Source organism: Meriones unguiculatus, assembly GCF_030254825.1.
Source record: "Meriones unguiculatus strain TT.TT164.6M chromosome Y unlocalized genomic scaffold, Bangor_MerUng_6.1 ChrY_unordered_Scaffold_25, whole genome shotgun sequence".
In the NCBI taxonomy this organism is placed as follows: Eukaryota; Metazoa; Chordata; class Mammalia; order Rodentia; family Muridae; genus Meriones; species Meriones unguiculatus.
The window spans coordinates 10720418-10736548 of NW_026843710.1; positions in this window are offsets into that span (position 1 = coordinate 10720418).

A 16131-nucleotide genomic window follows, 5' to 3' on the forward strand; every position below is an offset into this window, starting at 1 on the left:
TTGCCGTTTTTCTAGTGTTATGAATCATAATGTAAATATCCGATTTGTAGGACATGTGATAGGTGAACTCTGTGAAAGTCTTACATGTCACCATGCAAAACAAAAGGAGTAAAAAACTCACAGAAGGAGAACCATTCGTCTATGGGAACATGCAAGGTTCAATCTAGTCACACAGCTCCTACCAACACTACTAAATGATCTAAGTAAGTAGGTAAAATAAAACATGATTGAAAGATTAGAGTTAATTCCTGGGGCTGAGGCAGAATCACAAGACCACATTCCTTTCAGAGCAGAGGGCTAGCCCAGAGGCTAAGACAGAATCACAAGCACTTCCAGAAGTATGTGGAAGAGATATGGAGAGAGTGGGCAGCTTTGCCTTGTCCCTGATTTCACTAGGATTGCTGTATATTGACTTTACTATCTTTATATATGTGTCTTATATTCCTGATCTCTCCAATACTTTAAATAGGAATGGATGTTGGATTTTGTCATTTCTTTTTAAAGGCACATATCTAAACATACTAAAGGCAATATTCATCAGGCCTATAGCCAACATCAAACTAAATGGAGAGAAACTTAAAGTAATCCCACTGAAATCAGGGCCCATAGCTCATAAGCCTACAAGACATTTCCTCACTGTTGACTCTACATGTAAATAGATGAGCTTCAAGGGAACATTGCAATCCAATCACCAGGAACTGGAAGAAGATGGAGGGACTTCTAGGCTAAAAGAACATAGTTATTCTGATACTTTGTAATTCAACACAATGTTTAAAGACCAAGAAAATTTCACATTCTTAAGAACAGGACTGGCAATCTCCTTTGGGAAAAAGTTGGAGTATTTCCATAGCAGAGTTTATTCAGCTGAGAAAATGACATCATGATATTTTCAGGCAAATGGATGGAACCAGGAAAAATTATCCTGGATGAAGTAACTAAAATGAAAACAGACAAATATGGTGTGTATTTACTTCATAGACATTTTCTAATAGTGGGGGATAAAGTTCCAATAGGCCATGTATTGTGACCAAAACAGTCTTACAGTAGGGAAATTGGTTTGCAGTTAATTGAGTTGTTGGGCCACATAATCCTAGAGAAACTTTAAAGCAACCCAGGCTTTTGGTTGCTCTCTGCCCTCAACTGATAGATAAGTGTCATGTTCTTGGATATACAGACTTGCTTCCTTCTGCATCAAATGGAATTGCACACAGAGACTCATAGTCAGATATTATGCAGAGAGAGAACTTAAAATATCTAAGTGGGGTTTGCCTGTGAAATTTTTCCTCCCCTCAGAGCTCTGGGAAGCCTGCAGGAGAGGATGCAGGAAGAGTGTCATAAATAGAGTGAATTGAGGACACAAGGAGAACAGTGCTCTAAGAATTAGGCTACAGAGGAAGATGATACAGCCAGGCTTGATGAGACCTGATAAGCTAGGTTCAGATAGAAGAATAAGGATATCTCTATTAGGGAAATAGAGAAAGGGGATAGGGGTAGAAGAAGGAGCCTGGGAGAGACTGAAAGAAGAAGAGTGAGGTGGCAGTAGAGTGCATACAAAGTGAACATATCATAATAAATAAATACATAAAAAAAACTGTGTTCAAGGAAATAAAGGCTAGAGCTCTTCAGGACTAGTTGCTTCTTCCTGGGGATGGTGCCAGGTTGTGGTAAGGATGAACTCAGTTTTATTTAAGGGAATTGGCAGTGAGACTCTGATTATGTTGCAAAGGGTAGATGCACAAAACATACTTCAACTGATGTATTTTAAAGAAAAAAAAATTTTATCGTGAAATGTGTAGGAATTTGAATCTGGGAGCAATGGTAAAGGAGTATAATGTGTATTATATGAAATTCCCACATAATCAATAAAAATAATATGTTGACAATTTTTACAATAGGAATCTGGTAAAGGAGGGCAGAGTTTGACTTTGAAAAGATGTAGCCTAGAATCCTAGCCATGAACTAATGGTTGCCCAGGTACCTCAGACCCCAAGAGTTCAGGTAGCACCGCTGAATAAGCAGTCCTAGTACTAACACTATGTTCAGATAGTTTGTCTGTCGAACCATAGAAGGAAACACAGCTGTTCCTGTATCATAGGCATATAACACAGACACATCTTTCTGTCTTGAAGGTGCAGTTTTAACTCTAAAATCCAGGACCACGAGAATTCTTCACTGACCACTGAGAAGGACACAGCTTCCAATCTAGCCAGGTCAGCCAATGCAAACCTGCTCAGAGAGCATTGGCAACACTAGTGTGGAATATTAATAGTTATAAATTGTACCCGCCTGCACAGACGGTAATTCATGGGGTCTCGAAGAAAACCAAGCCTGAAAGAAAAACGGGTGCAAGAGAAGACCAAGCAGTTTTCCTTGTCAAAGTCCCTTTATTGTAGGGCAAAGCTTTACTTTTATCCTCAAAGAATAAGGAAGTAAAATAGGAGGGAGGGGGTGGGAGGCTATCTGGTGAGTCATTGAGGCATTCCAAGGTTTTAACATTAACTGTTAAAACCAGTCAGATGGGTGGTGGTTCCCGGTCTCAGGAAGCAATCCATCCAGGTGGTCAAAGCTAATTGAAGCCTCCCGCGCCAGCATACAACGTAATTACGTGCCTGGGATTATTGGCCTCTGGCAATAAATATTTTATTGCCCCTCAATTCTCCATTTACATTCACAGACCTTTCTCAGCCAAACCATTGCCAAGAATTTTCTGTCTTCCTTCTCTTTTCCCTGCTCTTAATGACTTAATACCCCAGGGAATGCTAGGTGAAAACTGTCTATTATATCAGTAAGAATGTGAGTGTACATTTAGTGAGTATGTGAGTCACTGCTCATTTCAAAGTCACAATCTAGTAAATTTCAGATCCAAGACGACAGTAGGAGACCACCTTGCCATTCAGTACATTTCGCTTAATTCCACATCATTTTGAAGCTTTCCTAGTTAAGACGCTGTCTCATTAAATAAACAGTAAAGTTTCATTTCTTCCCTGACATTGTCACAGAGGTAAACAGGAATAAAGGTGTGGGATCTGGATAAAGGGATACAATAAATGATAGTTGGGTTTCACAAGAAAAAATTCACTGGTGCACAGGATCAGAGATACTGGACAATCAAAAGTTTGTTTACTCATCTTCATGGGAACTTCAAGATTCTCTCAGGTGCTGATTGGGTGAGAGGGTGAATGATGTTATGAAACAGATGACAGCCAGTGTTTCAGGAGCCTGGAATTAAAAGAGCCATGTGGACAGCCTGCTGGAGAGAAAGCCTACAGAGGCCTACATGCTTCAATCTGGGCAGCAGAAAGCACACAACCCACAGATGACAGTTACTGTGTTCAAGAGTCTTAGTTCAGAAAAAGTGTCACATATTTATTTCAAAGTCATTAATAAAGTCATGTGACCTTGACATGTGAGCCTCAAATTATCCCAGATACAATTATTATTTGTTAAATGCACAAACATGTCCTGTTATACCCAGTTCTATAGCCCCCAAAAGATCTCCAGGAAACGACTACGTTGCAAAACACATGAGGGTCTTTTTATTGTTAATTACAAGCTGCAGCTTGGGCTACACAGCCCCACCACCAAAGCCGTGGGAGCTGAGCGCCCTGTGCCCAGGTTAGTGGGGTGATTTATAGATTCTGGTCCATCCCAGCATGCCCAAGACAGGAGCAATTCCTGCCTGGCAAGCATCTATTGGTCAAGGTGCTACATTTTGAATCGATTTGCTATAGGAAGGTTCCCAGACCATTAATGCCCAGGTGTCCCTCCCTAGGGGGGGTCCAGTTTCCTAGCAACTGTTATCTCTAGTGGGTGGGGAAAGAACGCAGCAGGCGGTCCTTCTCCTCAGGGCATTTACTAACTATACTGCTCCTACTCTATGCCTTAACTATCACTGCTACCTTATCTTTTGGTCTCTCAGTCCTCAGTCAGTGAAGTACTTACTGTGAAAATGCTCCCTGACCAAGGTAAATCTTTGAACAAAAATCGTTTAATTGTGACATTGCTTATATTTTTATGGAGACTATCCACGATTTAATATCAGCAAACAGTTATCTTGTTGTAGTCCTTCAGCAGAACTGAGAGGTTTTCATACTTAACCAGAAGGAGCAGGCAGAGAGAGGGTGACAGAGAGAGAGCTACAGAAATAGATTCGTAAATAGAGAGACAAAGACTGACAGAAACAAATATATAAATTGACAGAGACTGAGAAGCAGAAACTATATTTTGTGTGGTTACTTTCATTGGCATATCATCCTCAAAGCATCCCCTCCTATACTATAACTCCAATAGAAATTATATTTTCTCACAAGCCTATATCTCCTAACATTTCTGAGACATTTCCTAAATATATGAGCTTCAAGGGGACATTGCTATTCAAACCACCAGGAAGTGGAAGAAAATGGAGGGGTTTCTAGCCTAAAAGAACTTAGTTATCCTGATAGTTTGTAATTCAGTACAATGATTAAAGTCACAGCAACTTTCAAGGTCTAAAGAACAGGATTTACAATCTCCTTCAGGGAAAATGTGGATTTTTTCCATGAAGGGATTATTCTTCAGCTAAGAAAATAATATCATGATATTTTCAATCAAATGGATGGAACCAGGAAAAATCATCCTCTCTGAAGTAACTATAATACAGAAAGACAAATATGGTATGTGTTCCCTTATTCAGAGGTCTCCTAATAATAGAGATAAAGTTTGAATAGGACATCTATTGTGACCAAATCAGTCTTCCACTAGGATGATTGGGTGCCAGTGATTTGAGTTTTTGGGCCAAGGTATCATATGGAAATTGTAAGCAATTGAGGCTGTTCTTATTAAAATGTTACTCTCTGCAATCAAATAATAGATCAGTGTCATGTTGGGCCTTCAGCACTGTAAAATGGGTCCCAGCTGTGTTTCCTGCTGTCCTCCAGACAAACCCTCTAAATGTAGTGTTAATGGCAGGACTCATTGCTTATATGTTCCACTTGAGCTCAGAGGGTCTGTGGTAGCTGGGTAACCACTAGTTCATGGTTAGGAATTTCTGCTACATAATGAATTTCTGGAAAGCAAGCCTTCCAAAGTCAAACTCTGCCCTCCTTTAGGATAATCATTTTTTTCCATATTAAAAGTCACTTAAAAAGTGGTCAACATATTATTTTTATTGCTTATGGGGAAATTGGATATAATTATACATTACATATTTTTCCATTGATACCAGTTTCAAATTTCTACCCATGTGGCATTTTTTTTTCTTTAAAATACATCAATTTTAGTTTGTGTTGTTCATCTCATCATTGGCACATGGTCAGACTCTCAGTGCCAAATCTATTAAAGAAAAAAGAGTTCATCCTTGCCACACCCTGACACCACCCCCTAGAAGATGACATCAGTCCTGAATAGATCTATACTTCATCAGCTTGATCAAATTTTTATGTATATATTTATTATAATTTGTTTACCTTGTATTTCCTCTGCTGCCCCCTCCCTCTTCTCCTTCCTGTCCCACCCACCCTCCTTTATCAATGGCTATGCCCTTCCTCTACTTCCCTGATAAATAAAGTCCTTCTATCTGACTCTACCTGGCTACATCATCTTCCTCTGCGGCCTGATTCTCAGGGCATTGTTCAACTTTTTTCCTCAATTCCCTCTACTTAGGACACTCTTCCTGCCTCCTTTCTTACAGGCTTCCCAGAGCTCTGAGGGAGGGAGAATTCCACAGGAATATCCCATTTAGAGCTGTATGTTTTAATATGTTCTGCATATTACAGGACTTGGGTCTCTGTATGCAATTCCATGTGATGCAGAAGGAAACATCTCTGTGGATACAAGGACATGGCACTTATATATCATATATGGGCAGAGAGCAAAACATTTTAATAACAACAGCCTAGGATGCTTAAAAATTTCTGTAGGATAGCCTGGCCCAACAACTCAAATAACTGCCACCTAATCCCAATAGTGAAAGTCTTATTTGTTCACAATAGTTGGCCTTTTGGAACTTTTTCCCACACTCTTAGGTGACCTCCTAATAAGTGAATACATACCATATTTGTCTTTCATCATTTTAGGTACTTCACCCAGAATGATTATTCCAAGTTCCAACCATTTTCCTGAGAATGTTATGATGTCATTTTCTTAGCTGAATAATATTCCATTATGGAAATAGTCCACATTTTTTCCCAAAGGAGATTGTCAGTCCTGTTCTTTAGTCCTTGGAAGTTATTGGGACTTTAATCATTGTACTAAATGACAAAATTTCAGCATAATAATGTTCTTTTAGACAAGAAGTCCCTCTATCTCTTCCACTTTTTGGTGATTTGAATTGCAAATCTGCTTGAAGCTCATTTCCATGTTTAGTTCCCATTGAGCAAATGTCTGGTAAGGGTTAGGTGTATGGCCTTATTAGATGATATAATTCTTTTTGTTTCCCTAATTTCATTTTCAAGCCTTTTGTCTTCTTGTATACAAGAAGTCTACTGATATTTTTGAGTTTATTTTGTATCCAGTCACCATGCCAATGCTGTTTATCAGCTGTAGGAGTTCCCATGTAGAATTTTGGGGGTTATTGAGATATACTATCATATCATCTGCAAATAGTGATATTTTGATTTGTTCATTTTGCATTTCTAATGGCTTGATCTTCTTTAATTGTTTTATTGCTCTAGCAAGGATTTCTAGAACTGTGTTGAAGAGATATGGAGAGAGTGGGCAGTCTTGCTTTGTCCCTGATTTCAGTAGGATTGCTTTAAGTTGTTCTCACTTTAGGTTGATGTTGGTTATAGGCTTGCTGTATATTGCCTTTACTATATTTATATATGTGCCTTTTATCCTTGATCTCTCCAATACTTTAAACATGAATGAATGCTGAATTTTGCCAAATGCTTTTTCAGCATCTAAGATTATCATGTTTTTTTTTTTTTCTCTTTCAATTTCTTAATATGGTGGATCACATTGATGGATTTCCATATATTGAACCATGCCTGCATCCCTGGGATGATAATAGTGTATGATACCTTTGATGTGTTTTGTATTCGGTCAAAGACATAACATTCCTTAACGTGACCCTAACAAAGCAAGTCAAAGACTTGCATGAAAAAGAAAAATTCAAGTCTCTGAAGAAAGAATTAGAAGAAGATATCAGAAGATGGAAAGAACACCCATACTCATGGCTTTGCTGAATTAACATATTAAAAATGGCCATCTTACCAAAAGCAATCTACAGACTCAATGCAATTACCATCAAAATGCTAACAGAATTCTTTACAAACCTTGAATGAAAAATTCTCAACTTCATATGGAAAAATAAAAATCCCAGAATTGCTAAAACAACCTCTACAATAAAAGATCTTCTAGAGGTGTCTCCATCTCTGATCTCAAGCTGTACTATAGAGCAACAGTAATAAAAACTGCATGGAACTGGCATAGAATGGTGGATCAATGGGCCCAAATAGAAGACCAAGTTCCTTACAGAAAACTGAGCTCATCTTTGCCATACACTGGCACCACCCACAAGAAGAAGCCATCAGTCCTGAAGATCATAGACTTCATCAACCTGATTACAGTCTGTCTTATGTGTTTATTATGATTTGTTCTCTTTGTATCCACTTTGCTGCCCCCTCACTCTTCTCTGTCAAGTTTCAATCAGCTTCCTTATACCCCTATGCCCTTTCTCTAGACACTGATTGGGGAAGTCCTCCTCTCTCTTCTATCTGAACCCACTTTATCAGGTCTCATTGAGTGGGGCTGCATCATCTTCCCCTGCCACCTGATTCTGAGGATATTGTTCTCCATGTGTCTTCAATTCCCTCCAGTTATGACACACTTCCTGCTTTCTCTTCTAAAGCTTTCCCAGAACTCTGAGGGGAGGGAGAATTTAATAGGGCTATCCAATTTGGAGATGGGTGTTTTAAGGTTTCTCCCTGCATAAAATGCATTTGTGGGATTCTGTTTGCAATCCCAACTGATGAAGAAGGAAGCATATCTGTAGATCAAAAAAAATACACTAATCTATCACTTGAGGGAAGAGAACAACATATTTTTAATAACAACAGCCTGGATTGCTTGAAAATTTCAATAGGATGCCCTGGCCCAACAACTCAATTAACTGCCACCCAATCCCCCTAGTGAAACACTGGTTTGATCACAATATATGGCCTATTGGAACTTGATCCCCCACAATTAGGAGTCCTCCTAATAAGTGAATACATACCAAATTTGTCTTTGTGCATTTTAATTACTTCACCCAGGATGATTTTTCCTGTTTCCACCATTTGGCTAAAGATAAAATGATGTCATTTTTTTTTACCTGAATAATAATCCATTATGGAAATATTCCACATTATCCACAAAGGAAATTGTCAGTCCTGTTATTTAGTTCTGGGAAGTTGCTGGGAATTTAATCATTTTATTGAATGACATACTATCAGGATAAGTATGTTCTTTTAGATTAGAAATCCCTCCATCGTCTTCTACTTCCTGGTGATTTAAATTCCAATGTTCCCTTGAATCTAATGTATTTGAAGGTTTAGTCCCAGTGAGGAAATGTCTGGGAAGGGTTAGGAGGTATGACCTTGTTAGATAATAGAATTCCTATTGGAGTCATATTATAGAAGGGTATGCTTTGAGGTTGATATGCCAATGATTATGACCACACAGTCTTTGTCTCTTTATCTTTTTTTCTCGTGGTCTTTCTCTTCCTATTTCTGAATCTGTCTCTATACTCTTTCTCCCTCTGACTCTCCCAGTCTCCCTCTCTCTGCTTGCCATAAATGGTACAGTATGATAAGGTCTCAGTTCTGCTGAAGGACTACCACAAGATGACTGCTTGCTGATGTGACCTCCTGGATCGTTTCTGTAAAAATATAAGCAAGGTCCCACTTAAATGCTTTTTGTTCAAAGATTTGTCTTGAACAGGGAGCATTTTCCCAGTAAATAATTCACTGACTGAGGACATATCTGTGCATTTAACAAATAATAATGAAATCTGTGATAATGTGAAAGTCACATGTGAAAGACACATGACTTTATTAATTACCTCTTGAAAGAAATATTGGACACTTTTCCTGAACTAAGTATCATGAATTGACTAAGACACAGGAATTGACATCTTTAGGTTGTGTGCTTTCAGCTGCCCGCATTGAGGCACAAAGTGCTGCTCAGCTTTTTTTTCTCAATCATGCTGTCTACTTGGCCTTTTTACTAACTGGCTCCTGAAACTCTTCCTGGCTTTCATCTGTTTCATGATATCATTTTCCCTCTCAACCAATCAGCACTTGAGAGAATCTTGAGTTTTCTATGGAGATGAGTAAAAAACTCATCGCAGTGTCCAGGATATCTGATCCTGTTCATATGTGACTTTTTCTTGTATAACCCAACAAGCATTTATCTCATCCCTTTATCCAGATCTCACACCTTTACTCCTGTTTACCACTGTAACAATGTCACTTAGGAAATGAAACTTAATATTGAGAGACCAAAAAGATTAAAAATTAGCAGCTATTATTAAGGCCTGAACTATGTGGGTGGAGAAGTCTAGTAATGCCCTGAGGGGAAGGACCGCCTCACTGCATTCTTTCCCCACCCAATAGAGATACAGTTGTTAGGAAACTGGACCCTCCCCCTAGGGAGGGACACCTGGGCATTAATAGTCTGGGAACCTTCCTATAGCCAATCGATTCAAAATGTAGCACCTTGACCAATAGATGTTTGCCAGGCAGAAATTACCCCTGCCTTGGGCATGCTGGGATGGACCTGAATCTATAAATCACCCCACTAACCTGGGCATGGGGTGCTCAGCTCCCACGGCTTTGGCGGTGGGGCTTTGTAGCCCAAGCTGCAGCTTGTAATTTTCAATAAAAAAAAAAAAACACCCTCATGTGTTTTGCAATGTAGTCATTTCCTGGAGATCTTTTGGGCCTCGCTAACTGGGTATAACATTTGGAGGTCCCACTGAGATTGCAGGGCCCCCCAAGACCTCAGGACTGATCCGCAGGGTCTCATACCAGCTGGTAAGTGTGGTAAGTATGGTGTCTGTGTTTCAGTATCCATCATTGTCGCTTTGTGCGGTGTGCAGTGTTCTGTTGGTGCCTATTTTCTGAATACTGTTCTGCCTCGAGGCATCTGTATGAGTGACTAATGTGATTTGGACAGATATGTCAGACAATCACAGTCACTGAAGTTGGGAGAGATGTCCCCCAACTTCTTCAGTATCTGGAGGTGGTCTAGAGCCACCCACCACTCTGAGGCTTTTGTGGCAGAGGAGCCAGAGTGGGAATCTGAAGGTCTGTTTTTACAGTACCTTACCCAGGAAGGGACTTGGTCCCATCCTGGAGGAATTTCTGTGAGAGTCAGTCAGTTTTGGTCTCGGAAAATTTGGCCAAAAAGCTGGTGGGTGTTTTTCTGTCTCAATGTCTCTGTGCAGTATCTATGTCAACCTTTTGTTTTCTGTTCTGAAAGGCCTCACAAAACTTGTTTAAAATGTGTGCCTATGTCATTTATTAGATCCGTAAATGCCTATGTATAGGTTGCCACGTGGTATGAAGTGCCTCAGTGTCTCGCCGCCATCTTGACTTCACCATGTGATTTTATAATGTGACTGCCATCGTGGTATGAATAAAAAAAATGAAACCTTGGTCAAATAATTCTCATTTCCTTCTAGGTTAAAAAGATGAGTTATTTTAAATTGATATTGGTTTTAGAAATTAAATTGCTTGCACTGGTAAATTCTGGTTTTAAAATCTGGTTTTGATTTTAGAGATTATGTTTATGCCTTGTGACTTCTCTCCTACAAAAGGGGTACTTTATTTTGATATTGCAAAAACAGGTTTTAAAAAAATGTTTAAATGTTTAAGGCTGTAAAGTGTTTAAAGTTTATCAGGTATTTGGGTATGACAATGATCTTGGGTATTTTATCAACCTTACTAAATAAAACCCTGCTGTATTGTTTGTGCTAACTGAGAAAATTGCAGTTTTTAGAATGTATCTTATGGAGAGCTGTTTGTTTGCTTTGTGACCATCTTATCTGCTATAGGAAAGTTATTTAAAAAAATTGGTAGTTTCAGAACTCCTCTTTATAGTAATGTAACTTGTTTTTGCTTTGCCTGTAAAGCAAATCATAAACGCTTTTCTCCAGCAGGATCAGGTCAGAATAAAAAGGATTTTGATGAGAATTTTTATGTTGTCTAAAAAGAAATAAAGTAAACATGTCTGGTTAAGCCAGAAAAAAAAAAGCTAGGAACCTAAAGGTATATAGAATGTTGCAGAAGGATAGTGGATGTGTTATAAAAAGCCAGAGAGTTAATATGATTTAAAAAAAAAGAACTGTATTTAAATATATTATACTTCATTTAAAGGGCTGGTGATTCCTCATTGCAAAATGTTTTTTTATGCTCTTTTAAGGGGAAAATTCTTGCTGATAGTTTTGGTATGGTTAGAATAATTCTTACAGTTTAAAATTGTTCTGTACTGTTCTGTTTTGCAGTTGGTTCTAAAACTTATTTAATCACTAAGAACTTTTGGTTGTGGGGGATTATGGATGCTCCACAGTGTTTGCTGTATCATCAGGAGCACCTAGTGGCTATGCTTACTGCTGTAGTCATAGGCTGTGCTAGCGCATGCCCAGCGGCCATGATTGTTCAGCAATGGAGGGCGCGTGAAGCTGTAGTTTGGCTGCCATGATTGTTTAGTGCTTCCAGCTGAGTTCAGTTACATGTGGTCAGCTTCCATGTTGGTCCGGAGATAAAGAGGGTGGAGCTATGAGTTTGCCACCATTTTGTTTAGGTATCTCAGTTATGTTCAGTCATATTAGTGCTAAATCAAAGCTTTTTACTGTTCAATTTTAATGCAAGTGGTAGGAACAGCAAGATTAGCTAGCATCTATGAACTGTATCTGATTAAAAGGTTTGTTTTGATTTTAGTTCAGAGAGAGCAGATTTAAAGTCATGATAAATACTGCAGTTGAGCCTTACCTAGTCTCCTTGTTCAGGTTTTTTTTTTTTTTAAAGGTTAAGCCTAGGATGGGTAACTATATAGTTTGCCTATTTGTCTTAATATATATACTTCTAGAACATACATCTCGGAAATATACTAGAATTAGAGATAATAGCATTCTGTTTTATAGGACACAGTTTAGAGCAGATGATAAAAACAGAGTAACTCAGATATGCAGGCCCTCAAGATTGTCAGAAATCTGAATATGGCATTTTTAACATGTGTAAGCTTATTGTGACAGGAAGTCTCGCAATCCTGGCAGTAGCTCCCCCAAGGTCTCAGAGAAGATCTGGGCACAACGACAAATGACTGCTACTCTGGATTGTGGTATGTTAACCACTGGGCAATACTGCCTCAACTGGCCCACTGCTAAGGCCCAGCCAAAACTGTGGTCACCTTGAGTCAATGTTTCACATTGCTAAGGGCGAGGTGAGGCCATTCTCTCATTTCTTTCTCCACAGAAACAGTCTCTCGTCTTATGTGCCTGGCAGAACTGCCTCTGTTCAGGATGTCGTGAGACACAGAAGCCAGGGACACTGCCTAGGTAATGGACTAACTAGTCATCCCTGTCATTTTGATTGGCACATGGATTGGTATATTTATTTAGCTTATAATTTATCCTTCTCAGGTCTCTGAACACCTTGATGGCTATGCTAAGCTTACGGTAGCTTTGCAGCTAGAGAAAAGACAATTAGATCAACTGTTAGCTCATTGATCAGTTCATTAGCGAAAACTACTGGGTACTATATCTCTTATTTAGAAGAAAAACAGGTTTGCCTTGCTCACAGAACTCAGGTTAGTTGCCTGTGTCTTAAAATAAATAAATGGAGCTTATGTAGGGTCTGAGGATACAGGAGTTTAGGTTGTAAAAATCTAGAGAGTATTGTTATTTGGTCTGAGAAAATGTTTCAGGGTTAATAAATTAAAAAAAAAAGATTAGAGAGTCTAAGTAGTTTTTTTAAGGTATATAATTATGAGTTATAAAAAAATAAAAAATATTTTAAAGCAGATTAAAAAGGGAGATACTTTAGATCTCCGCCCCCCCTTTGCTACTGTTGTGCTTATAAGATTTCAGAAGTTCAGAGTTTTGGCATTACTCAATAGAGTTCTGATAACTTGATGGAGCAATAACTGGTGATTGAACAATATTCAATCACCAGGTTGAGATTTTAATTTCCTTTGGTTGGCTTCTGGAGATAGACTTAAAGGTGCTTCTCGTTATGTTAAAACATCTGTTTAATGTGTATATCTGACCCAAAAGTCATAGATTTTAGTATGGTATTCTTAATATCTGCCATTTCTGGGGTAGATTTTGACACAGGAATATCTTAAACCTATATTGTTAAAAAGAAAAAGTTTAGGCATCCAGGGTTTAGCACTAAAGCCAGTAATGTATTTCTGCCTAACTTTCCAGTGTAAACATGAAAGTGGGAGCTAAAAGTAGATGCTGAGTGCATAAAAATGGCCAAGCTCCATTCGTTACTAATTACCAACAGCTATGCCCACAGAAGAAATGTTACCGTGGACACACTTAAGTTGTGTATAAAGGTTATAAAACAAACAGCTAACTGATACTCATTCAGTGGGATGCAGTTTTACCTGTTACTCTCAAAATGTTTGATTTGCTGATATGTTACTTTTCTGAGTATTTAAAATTCTGTATTTCCTTTTGTGTACTAAAATTTCAAATGTGTTTTAGGATGTGACCTGGATCTGGCATAACTCAAAAGGATCGCAGATGAGATTTTCCCTGATCTTTCCAATTTAATAGACAAATTTTAACTTCTTTCTCCAGTATAAATTTGTCTCAGCAGACTTTCACCTGTTTAACTCTGTTCTGGGATCAGCTGTGGACTTCAAGCTGAAATCTGGACTTCCTGGAAACTGATATGATTGCTCCCTGTCTCTTTGGGTGGATCAACGAACCAGATGCTTGGGACTTCCCTATTACCCAGCCTTTGACTGGCATTTCAGCCTCCCTAGCCCCTGATGCCTACGGTCCAACAGTCAGAATCGAAGAAGCTCCAGAAGATGGATCTACGCCCAGCAGGCTGAAATGCTAAGTCAAAAGGGGCTCCCTGGCATTAGCTGTTATCTTGGGCATCTGCTTAGCTGAAATGGACACTAATATTGCAGCAACTGGGCTAAAAAGCCTAGAGAGACCCTATAATAGTTCTCCTTGGCTTACTACTCCTATATCCACCCTGAAGAAACCCCAGATCCCATTATAAAAAAAATAAATCTATAAGGTACAAGGGGTCATATCTGGAAGACCCAAGATTGGGTCTTCAAATGATCATGGGAAAGGGGGAAATGAGAGACCAAGAAGATTAAAAATTTGCCACTATTATTAAGGCCTGAACTATGTGGATGGAGAAGTCTAGTAATGCCCTGAGGAGAAGGACTGCCTCACTGCATTCTTTCCCCACCCACTAGAGATACAGTTGCTAGGAAACTGGACCCTCCCCCTAGGAAGGGACACCTGGGCATTAATGGTCTGGGAACCTTCCTATAGCCAATCGATTCAAAATGTAGCACCTTGACGAATAGATGCTTGCCAGGCAGGAATTGCCCCTGCCTTGGGCATGCTGGGATGGACCAGAATCTATAAATCACCCCACTAACCTGGGGTGGCACGCTCAGCTCCCACGGCTTTGGCTATGGGGCTGTGTAGCCCAAGCTGCAGCTTGTAATTTTCAATAAAAAGACCCCTCATGTGTTTTGCAACGGAGTTGATTCCTGGAGATCTTTTGGGGGCTCATGAACTGGGTATAACAAATATTACTTTATTTAATTGGACAGCATACTAATTAGGAAAGCTTCAAAGTGATATGGGATTAACAGGAATAAACCAAATGATAAGGTGGTCTCATACTATGGTCTTGAATCTGAAATTTCCAAGTTGTGAGTTTGAACTAAGCAGTTACTTGTGTACTCGTTAAAGGACCTTCACATTCTTATTGATATAATAGGCTGGCAGGGTCTAGGGTTCTCTGGGTTTTGAGTCTTTAAGAACAGGGGAAATAGAAGAAAAACACAAAATCCCTGGTCCTGGTTTGCCTGAAACAGCAAAAGATCACTGGATACGAAAGGAGAACAATGGGGTAATAAACTATTTGACAGATAGTGCTGTTCCACACTACTGTTGCCAACCCTCTATGAGCAGGGTTTCCTTGGCTGAGCTGGCTGCATCTTTAGCTTTTTTCTACTCAGTAGCCAGTGAGCACTCTTCCTTGTTTTAGGATTTACAGATTAAAATGGTCCTTTAGGACACAGAAATGGGTCCGTGTTATATACCTAGGACACAGGAGAAGCTGTGTTTCCTGCTGTGGTTCTCCATACCAACCCTCTGAACATAGTGTTAGTTCCAGGACTGCTTGTTCAGAGGTGCCCCCTGAGATCATGGGGTCTGTGTTAGCTGGGTAAACACTAGTTCATGGTTAGAATTATCTGCTACATAATGGGATCCTGGAAAGCATGCTTTACTTAGTAAAGCTCTGCCCTCCATTAGTAAAACCTTTTCTCCATGTTAAAAGATATTGTAAAAGTTGTAAACATTATTTTTATTGATGATGGGGTAATTTCATATAACATACATTACATGCCTTTTCCATTGCTTCCAGATTCAAATTCTTACCATGTGTCTAAAATTTGTTTTTTTTTTTAATACATCATTTGAAGAATGTGTTTTTAATATACTCATTGGAATATTATCAGAGTCTCAGTGCCAAGTTTCTTAAAAAATCATTGAGTTCATTCTGCTGCAGCATGGCAACACCCTGAAGAAGAAACTATTAGACCTGAAGAGCTCTATACTTCATCACCTTGATCAAAGTTTTTCTTATGTGTTTTTTATTATGATTTGTTCACTTTGTATCCTCTCTGCTGCCCCCTCCATCTTGTGCTTCCAGGTCCTACTGCTCTCCTTCTCCTACCCCTATGCCCTTTCTGAAATTCCCCTAATTAGGTGTTCCTCCTCCCCCTACTATCTAAGCCTAGCTTATTATGTCTTATCAAGGCTGACTGCATCATCTTGTTCTGCAACCTGATTCTCAAAGAATTGTTCTCCTTGTGTCTTCAATTCCCTCTACTCATGACACTCTTCTTTCTTCCTCTCCTGCAGCCTTCCCAGAGCTCTGAGGGGAGGGAGAATTTCAT